The 10303-nt window shown below is 42.5% G+C and overlaps 1 protein-coding gene across 7 annotated transcripts in view; it reads left to right on the top strand.

Annotated features, from left to right (window-relative positions):
• Positions 1-1047: 1047 nt before the first annotated feature.
• The window catches only part of LOC143275592 (uncharacterized), a 51782-nt gene continuing 42526 nt past the window's right edge, over positions 1048-10303 (top strand). For 3 of the 7 annotated variants that reach the window (XM_076579804.1, XM_076579807.1, XM_076579808.1), the window contains exon 1: positions 10091-10303. This exon is cut by the window's right edge and continues 434 nt beyond it. The gene's annotated coding sequence lies outside the window, so the exon portion shown is untranslated. Of the gene's footprint in view, positions 1330-8772; positions 8888-10090 lie in introns of those variants that run through there. The other 4 variants (XM_076579806.1, XM_076579809.1, XM_076579805.1 and 1 more) reach the window with 2 other exon arrangements.

Below are 10303 nucleotides of genomic sequence, written 5' to 3' on the forward strand. Positions count from 1 at the left end.
TTTCATAGCACTCTATAAAAAATAAAAAAAAGGAAAATAAAACGAAAAGCTCAAAGTACAGGCTTTACAAAGCACACAGCATTCTGTTTAACACATTATATCAATGTTATGTGTGCTGAAAAAACAAAATGCACATAGCAAACTATATACACGCATAGTAACCTATACATACATACATACATATGCCTGCATATACATACATGCATGAAGACATACATACATACGTGCATACATACATAATTACCGAGCAGTCATTGAAAGTGTGCGAACCTCCGCTATTACTGTTTGGTACAACATTTCCAAGACAGAAGTTGCAGCCCTTAACAGAATCGTAAAAACTGCCACCAAGATTACCGGGGCTGGTCTACCTTCTCTAGAAGACATATATTATAATCGACTGCTCAAAAAAGCAAAATAAATCAGCCAGGACGAATCACATCCAGCTTTGGGGATTTTCGAGATGCTCCCCTCTGGTCGACGGTACAGAAGTATAAGGACGAAAACCAGTCGCTTCTCCAATAGCTTTTTCCCCAAAGCAGTCAATGCCCTGTCTCTCGAACAAATCCAGTGTGAAAAATAGAATTGCGCAATCAACAACCATCTACCTGAAGATTTAGTCATCAACCCCATCCACATGTAATATGCAGCTTCTGTTCAAACGTGTGTGTGTGTGAGAGAGAGAGAGAGAGAGTGTGTGTGTGTGTGTGAGTATGCACAAGTTTTTATATTGATATGCACTTGTATGTATCCTAATTTCTACTGTGTTTGTGTATGATTTTCGATTTATGTTCGTTATCTTGTTATGTACTATCCCCCCAAATATTCCTTGTGACCCCGGTACACTTGGTATTAAAGACATTCTATTTATACATAGCCGTTCGCCACCCAATACCTGTCTGTCACAGGACATACCGCTTCCACTGTTTGTGGCCTGCTAGCCGCGCGTCATATCATGCCGCTTTTTTGTTTTGTTTTGTTTTGTTTGTTTGTTTCCAAGTGGCGTCATTGATAAGTGATATGTGTGTGTGTGTGTGTATAAAGGCCCAACGCTCGGCAAAAAGCAGACTGACATAAGCTCACAATTGGGCCAGCAGCGAAGTGTGAGCTGTCTGATCAATGTTTGTGTCCACTGCAGTGGGAAATCGTCTACTTTCTAGTGTTAGTAAAGGACTGTGACTCTCAAACTCGAGGCGATTAGATAGCACTAGCGCTGAGTGCTGCAGCCTTGAGGGCAAGTTGGCCTTTGGGAACCATCCCGCGCAATGCAAACACGGAGTTATCTATTACACAACTAGTTGCCTCACCTGGGGGGAGCGGACTGACACTACGGTGGGTGCTCATCATTCTTTTCCTGTGTCATGGCTATCAGATTCAAGTTCAGTCACGGATCGCGCGCACACTGACACGCTGATTCAGTGTCAGACCATAAACAGACATTGTAACATTCATGACCGTTTTAAAGTTTACTCCGCCATGGATGCAGACACTGCAGCCTGAGGGGGGGTCGGGTGCGGGTTGGGGTCGGGTGTGGGTTGGGGGTGCAGTCTGGGTATGTTCTTGTAGTTTCCACGATCAGTCCATCGGCTACTTGAAACGCTGACCTTGATTCAGTACACTGAGGATCTTTAACGTGCGTATAGTTTGATATTTTGTGTACGTATACACATGAAGGGCAGGTCTGCACATGATGTTGATCTCTGAAAAAGATATCCACCCCGGCTCTATACGCACCAGGTGCTGTGACTGCCCGGGACTTGAACCCCAGCTAGACTCGGCGCCAACGCGTCCAGCCAACGCTTTAACCACTGACTTCGACAGCTGTGACTTGACTTGACTTGACTTGACTTGACTTGACTTCATTTATTGTCATAAAATCCCGAAGGATTAATAGACACAACAAAGAACAAAGGGAACAAAGAAATAAACGGTCATCTAATACGCATGCACTGAAATACATAGTTGGCAAGTGTTTTTTGACAGTCATCGCAGGTGAATAAATCACTTGGTTTTAGTATATTGTTTTGTATTTTTCTAGAGATCACATTTGATTGATGATCATACTGCTGTATAGTAGTGATTAGATGGCTTCGCAAATTATGAAATAAGATACACGAATCTAAGAAATGCAATTCATCTTCAACAACTTCACATATAGCACATAACCTCTCTTCTCTGGGAATGTTTGCATATCTTCCTCGTTCGATGTTTAAATAATGTGCGCTTATTCTGAGTTGACAAAGAGCTTGTTTGTGAGCAGGATCGATTTTATCAGTTAGATAATTCTCAATTTGATAATCGTTTCTTTTAATTTTGTTGTAGAAGTCTAATCTACTGTATTCAGTTTTTCTCTGTTTCCAGAATTGTACATATCTATTTCTTAGTTGTTGGCGTAATGTAAATTTAAGTCTGCTGTTACTAAATGTCGACTGATTATTCCAAACATGACCTAATCCTACATTGTGAAGAATATTCTTTACAAATTGTATCCATGGATTTTCAATTGTGTCTGGTTGGTTCATCATCGACATATAGACCTTTTTGATATGGCTATCATTATGTGCATCCAGAATATGAGTCCAGTGGTCAAGAACTCTGCATGCAATATGAATTCCAACTGGAAATCTGCCCAGTTCGGCTAGAGTTGGCAGATTCATTGTTTTAGAATGTACCCCTAGAAGCAGTTTGCAAAATTTTATATGCATTTGTTCATGTGAATGTTTCGAAGAAATACAATTTCTAAAGAAATCTGTCATTCCTGTATTGAATGAATTGGTAGTTTTTGTTTCAGCCCATGGGAACCAAATATCGGATCCATATGATAATATAGGTAAAACAAGTGAATCAAAAAGTTGCAGTACAATATCCAAACGAATATCTTGCTTTTTAACGATTCGTCGGAGGGAGTGTGCTGCTTTTAATGCCTGTTTGGCTAGATGCTCTTGGGCAAATGAGAACGTTCCAGTTTTGTGAAATAATATACCCAAGTACTTGTATTGATCAGTTGTCTGGATTATATCATTGCCTATTGTGAAAATAACAGGCACTTTGGGATCGGTGTGTGTGAAAACTATTACTTTAGTTTTATCTATGTTAATTTTTAGATCCCAGTTTTCACAATACAGATTGAGTTTATCTAGTTTCCTTTGTAATCCTATCTTTGTCGTGGACAAAATTACTAGGTCATCAGCATATAGTAAACATGAAACACTATCACTTTTGTCAAGGTCTATGGATGGTGAGTCAGTAACGCCCAGACATTTCGGGAGATCATTGATAAATATATTAAATAAAGTGGGACTGAGTGTGTTCCCTTGTAGTACCCCCTTCAATATGGGTATTTCAGAAGAAAATCCCGTATCAGTTCTTGTGCAAACTGTGGCATTTTCATACATGCTTTGAATAACTCTAAAGCAATTTCCATTTATACCGATTTGATACATTTTTAGCATTAGAGCGTGATGCCAGACCCTGTCAAATGCTTTCTGAAAATCAACAAAACAGCAATAAAGGCGATTCATTCTTTTTCTTAAAGTATCGTCAATTATCTTTTTAAGTATGAATATGTGGTCCGAGGTCTTGTGTGATTTTCGAAAGCCTGCTTGCTCTTTTGATAGTAAATTATTGTCTTCGAGGTAGTTTGTTATTCGATTGTTTAATATTTGACAAAAAAGATTACTGAGTGAGTTGTTTAGAGTTATTCCTCGATAATTGGTTGGGTTTAATTGGTCTCCCGATTTGTAAATTGGTATGCTAATTCCTTTTTTCCACATATCTGGGAACGTGCCTGAGTTAAGGACAGACTGAAATAACAGTTTTAGTATTTCTGTTGTTTCCGGTAGGCTAGCTTTTATGATTTCGTTTGTAATCCCGTCTTTTCCAGGCGTTTTTTTTGTTGTATAAGTTTCTGGATGCGTTGATTATCTCTTTTGTGGAAATTGGAAAATCAAGATACGAAGGTGTTATATTCGAGTTTATGTTTCTTAGTTCTGTATTTATTTTTGCTTTTGTGCTTTGGTCAACTTTACTTTGTGTCCCAATGATGTCCTCCAGATGTTTCATCCATTTTGTGTTACTCATCGGTTTGTAACTATTACCTATGGGAGTTTCTGCATCGTTGAGAGATTTTAGAGTCTTCCATACACTGTTTGGATCTTTTAAGATAGCTTCGTTCAGGTTTTGAACTAACCTGTTTTTATACAATTTTTTCTTCTGTTTTACACATTTGTTGTATGATTTTAACATGTAAAAATACTTATCGCGTATCGTTCTGTTCCGTGGGTTTCTGTTTAGTGCATTTCTTAAAGATTTCAGTTCTCGTCTTTGGATGTAACAAGCCTGATCAAACCATTTCTTAGACTGCTTTGTGTTACGTTTTTTACGGAATTCTTTATGATGAACAGCTAACTTAGATGCTTCTGTCAACGCATCTGTGAACTTTTCAACTATAGTATTTACCCTTTTATTTGTGGATGAAATGTTTAAATCACTTTTGATTTCTTGTAACAATTTGTTGATTTGTCCTGTCTTTAGTGCATGACCAAGAGCGCTGGCAGAATTTTCATTCCAGAAAAATTTAGTATAACTTCCATTTTGGTTGTTGCATTCCTTATTACTGTGAGTGTAAGGCGATTTTTTTCTTTTCTGTTCCCTTACTGACAAGTACATTGACAATCGTAGCGGACAATGATCGGAAAACGGACTGATACCTTCTACATTCATTTCAGATATGTCTTTTGTGAGTCGTTCTGAACATATGAAATAGTCTACAACGCTGCTACCTTGTTGTATGTGGCATGTATATTTTCCTTCTAAATCACCCAGGGTCCTTCCGTTTCGAATAAGCAGATCATTGCTTATGCAGATATCGATTAGTTTGCGACCAAGTTTGTGAACAGTTTGGTCCATCGAGCATCTGTCGTTTACTCTATCAGTATAACCAGGGTAAGACGACAGGTAGGTATTATCACCGCTGTCTGTGTTAATATAATCAGTAACCATTCCTGTCCTTGCATTGAAATCGCCACATAAGATAATATTGCCTTTTGTAGAAAAATGTTCTACGTCGCTTTCCAACCTATCCCATATCTGGGGTGAATGTAGTTTACCGAAAGAAGATGATACTGGTGGTATATAGCAACAGCCGATATACGTGTCGTTTTCCTTTTCAGCTGCGTTTGGTATATGGATCCATACAAGATCGCAGTTGCTTTGCGGTAAAAATTGTATGTGCTCTCTTAGATCATCTCTAACAAAGACAGATATTCCTCCTGAAGACTTACAAGCCCTTTTATGTTTTTCTCGATAATAATGGATTCCTGGAGCAAAATTTGGAATAAATATTTCCTTTGTGCTTTCATAATTTAAGTGAGTTTCTTCCAAGAATACAATATCATATGATTGTAATTTGTTGATGAATTGGTAGTCTTTCAGTTTATTCACGCGAATACCATCTATTGTTTCTATGAAACCTTTGATATTCCATGAAAGAATGTTGATACGACTTTTACCTATGTCTACAGTTTATGTTAAATGCTCTATTGCTCGGTGGATCTACTTATATGTCCGCATACATTCTATTGATCATGGTACGTATTGTGTAGTCTGTCATAATAAGACCATCCGGAGCGGGCTGAACGTCGTGAATATGGATGGTAGCTGTATTCATCGTCGTTCTCACGTGAGGAGCGTCTTGTGCCGGGGAGGTAGCCATGTTCACCGTCGCCCTCCTCGAACGCTGAGTACCGTCTTCCTGTGAGGTGGTGGAAGTTATCGTTGTCCTCATGGCATGAGGGGTAGTGGCGTCGGTTGTATCTGTCAGACCAACCTCTCCTTGGCCTGTTCCGTGGATACTGATATTCTGTCTGTCTGTCGAAGTGAGGAAATGTGCTGAGTTCAGGTGTATGGTTGAAGTGTCTCTCTGCTCGACGGTGTCTGTTGTCGCTCCGGTTATTTCTCTTACGGATGTCGGTATAGCTGTTGTAGTTTCTGCTGCCATATGTGTCCTTGTGCATATAAGTTTTGTCTCTGCTGTTTCTATGTTGGGCGTCCTGAAGTCGTATGTTGGTTTGTTCTTGTGTGAACGCCTTTTGGTAACGATCCTGGAGCTGTCGTGGATGTCCTCTTCTGTTGTCGTGTACAGGTCTGTACTGACGTCGTGGCCGTGTCTTTCCTGTCGGCTTCTCCCACAGCGTGTTGTCAAGATGTCGACCGATGTTGGCTGCCAGGAGACCAGCACCTCTTGTGTTTGGGTGTACCTCGTCTTTCAAGTGATAATCTGCACGCAGGTTGTCATGACCCACGAAAGAGATGTTGTCCAGTTCATGAAGCTTTGTATACAGCAAGGCGTTGAACAAGTCTATTCTGCGACTTAGCTCTTTCTGACGGGTGGTTGTGGCCTTGCTGATAATGATCTTGCTGCTTGCTTTCATTTCTCTTCTTATTTGCTGAACAGCTGAGGTCAGTTTATTGCTGGCTGCTTCTGCGTCGAGATTTCTTAAGTCATTTACACCCACATGTATGAGGACGGCGTCAGGACTGTCGGACGTGTGTGTGTGTGTGTGTGTGTGTGTGTGTGTATGTGTGTGTGTGTGCGCGCCATGTGTGTGTGTGTGTGTGTGTGTGTGTGTGTGTGTGTGTGTGTGTAAGATATACAGGCCCTATAACTGACCTAGAGGTGTATATCCTTACATAGCCTTAAGATTAAAAAGGGAAGCAAACGCCAGCCAAGCGCTCGGCCATGGAGCGACACATGAGAATATCAGTTGACAAAAACACCGTGGCAGCAGCCTGCTTTCTCCCGGGCAGACCTGTGTGAGTGTCGAGTTTCCACTGAGCGTTGTTTTCAGGTTCTAGGTTATGTGTCCCGAAGAAGCGAATGTTTCTGGTGTGTGTGTGTGTGTGTGTGTGTGTGCCAGTGTCATGTGTGTGCGTGCCAGTCAGTACCAGTGCTCGCGCGTATGTGTGCGTGTCGTTTTTCCTTGTACAGCTGGTCTTACAACCGGTTATTTGCGAAGTGAATGACTCACCTTCACCTTCACCTGGGGCGCCACAGGTGATCTGGCAACCAGCATCCTCCAATCCTCTCAGTTTTCTGACCTCCTGACTGTATCGCTCAACCTCAAGCCCGTCCATTCTGGGATGTTGTCCTCCCATCTCTTCCTCTGTCTGCCTCTCCTTCTCCCCCCTTGCACTGTGCCCTGCAGGAATGTCTTGGCAAGCCCTGATGATCTTGTGACATGGCCATACCATTTGAGCATGTGTCTCTTGACCAAGGTCAACAGGTCTTCGTAGGGCCCAATGACTTGCCTGATTCTGTTTCGAACTTCTTCGTTCGTAATATGATCTTTGTAGGAGATGCCCAGGAGTCTTCGAAAGCATCTCATCTCAGTGGACTGTATTCTCTTTTCTATTTCAGCTGTTAAGGTCCACGATTCACATGCATACAAGAGTATTGATGTCACCAGGGTACGCATCAGTCTGATCTTTGAGCCGAGTGCAATGTTCCGGTCGTTCCAGATGTACCTCAGTTTTGTGAGTGCTGCTGTCGCCTGTGCAATCCTGGAGAGTACTTCGGGTTTGGATCCCTCATCTGTCACAATTGCTCCCAGGTATTTAAAGCTGTGGACAGTTTCTAGCTTCTGGCCATCCACTCTTATGTCAGTGCTGATGCCATTGGTGTTGTTGGTCATCAGTTTGGTCTTCTCTGCACTGATCTGCATGCCATAGGCTCTAGAGGTTTTATCAAGGTGGTCCACTAAGCTAGCTAGCTCCTCTTCTTTTCCTGCTAGGCCATCAATATCGTCGGCGAAACGTAAGTTGGTGACTGCTCTGCCTCCGATGTTGACTGTTCACAAACTATTTGGCAAACAGCCGGTCTTACGGTCATTTTGCGAAGTGAATGACTATGACTCACAAACTATTAGGCAACTGCATGAATATAGCACTGGCTCTTAGTGCTACAGCCTTGGGGACTAGTTGACCTTCAGGGATAATTCCAACGCCGAGTTACTAAAATGATGATATGGATACTTATGATAGTGCCTATCCTCAGTCAGACTGAGTCCAAGCTCTAAGTACATTACAAACATGAAGCCATTCGCTTCACAACAGGCTGCCTCACCATGGCCTGGGCAGAGCTGACACTGACTCAGTGACATGATGGTGAGCGCTCATAACTGATTCGTTTCCTGTGTCATGACAATCAGGCTTCAGTCACACACGTTCACACACACTCAGTCACTGAAAACAAAGACATCAGTGCAACATTTTATGATCGTTTTTGTTTATTTACCCCATCCGCCACTGATGCACACTGCCATACTGGACTCCCCGAGGTTGTTTTTATTCAGTCCAGGGGGCCTGGGGTGTGTGTGTGTGTGTGGGGGGGGGTTGTCTGGAGGGGGGTTGGGACTGACGGGTTGCGGGGGGTACATTCTGGGTATTGTGTTCTTGTCAGTTTCCATAATCCACCAAACGCTGACATGGATTACAGGACTGATCTTTAACGTGCATGTAGTTTGACCTTTTGTGTACGTATACACATTTAGGGCACATCTGCACATGATGTTGATCTCGGAATAAAGATATCCGCCCTTTACACGCACCAAGCGCTGTGACTGATCTGGATTCGAACCCTAGACCTGGGCCGCCTCTGAATGTCTGGCCAACTGAACGCTTTAACCACTTCGACGACTCTGTGTGTGTGTGTGTGTGTGTGTGTGTGTAAGATTTGATATATGCCCTATAACTGACCTACAGGTATATCCTTATCAGTAGATCAAAAAGGGGAGCAAACGCTGGCCAAGTGCTCGGCTGGTGGAGCAACACCTGAGAATATCAACAAAAACACCACTGATAGCAGGAGCCCGCTTTCTCCCAGGCAGATTGTGTGAGTGTTGGGTTTCCGTCCACTGTGGCGTTGTTTACAGCCTGAGGTTCTGAGGTTATGTGTCCTGAAGAAGCGTATCAGTGTTTTCATGTGTGTGTGTGTGTGTGTGTGTGTGTGTGTGTGTGTGTGTGTGATGTGCATACCAGTCAGACGGTACCAGTGCACGCACGTAGGCCCTACGTGTGCGTGTCGTTTATCGTTATCCCGGCAATGACCTCAGTCAAAACGGCACCTTATTTATTTTGGTGGTTATTGTTGTCAGTTGTTTTCTGCCGTGTGTGGGGGGTGTGGGGGTGTGGGGCGTGTTGCCGTTTTGTTTTTCGTTATACAGTGGTCATATTTGTGTATGGGATAAATGCCCACTGATTTCTGGCATGTATACATTGTTTAATGCTGTATCTCTAGTATGTCTTACTTCAGTTTTTCTTCCCATCTTTTCTTCGTAAAAAAAAATGTATGTCTTAACCAGACAGTTAAATTGACGGTGTGTCCATTGTTTTAAAAATGAGCACAATACCTGAATATTTGTGGAAGTTATGTGAAATATATAACATTTTCATGTGCCCCCACGACAGAAGTTTCTCGAAATAAACACGTCTTGGTCTTGTCTTGTCTAGTGTCTTCGGGCATTTCAGTGTTAGTCAACTGTCTGGCCCTATCTAAATTCCATGACTTTTTATCTATTTTTTAAGTTCATTGCATTTGACTTAGTCCAGTTGCTGGATATCAAGATCTTTCAAAAACTGATCATTTTATGTAGTTATGTTTGTCCTCACTTATTTCCTTGTCCTTGTCCGGCCTTGGATCTTAGCTCCCTGTGGAACCCTCGGGGCACCATCCATCGTGCACTATATTATAGCCTTCTCCGGGCCATCAGTTCTGGACAATCATGAGTGAGTGATTGTGTTTCAGCAAATGTCAGCCCTGTCCACTCTTCGATGTTGTCAGACCTTCCCCCCCCCCCCCCCCCCCCCCCCCCCCCCCCCCCCCCCTTTGTCAGCCTCTTCTTCTTAACGGAAACTGAAATGGTATGGTCACACCACAGGATCAAACGGCCTCAAAGTCATCTTGCAGGGAACGGTAGAGAGGAAGCGGTCAGTTATTCAGTCACTGATTAAACCGCCGATACACTGTTTTTGTTGTCATTTTTTCTTCAAATCACAAACGAATATGCTGTATTTGTGCTAATCCCTGAACACTCATTCATAGAAAATGAACATAGAAAAATGACGGAAAATGCGCAGATGGTGATCCAACTCAAGTTGTCTCCCTTATCCAAGGGGCATGATCCACTTGATGTGCAGATGACAAGCAGACGACACACTCGCGACAGTAAAGACGGGCTGGACCGTCAACAGCTCCGTCGACCCATCTGTGTGTGCGTATTTTATTGTCTCGGGATTTCTTTTCAGACAA

This window comes from Babylonia areolata, chromosome 30, assembly GCF_041734735.1.
Source record: "Babylonia areolata isolate BAREFJ2019XMU chromosome 30, ASM4173473v1, whole genome shotgun sequence".
NCBI lineage: Eukaryota > Metazoa > Mollusca > Gastropoda > Neogastropoda > Buccinidae > Babylonia > Babylonia areolata.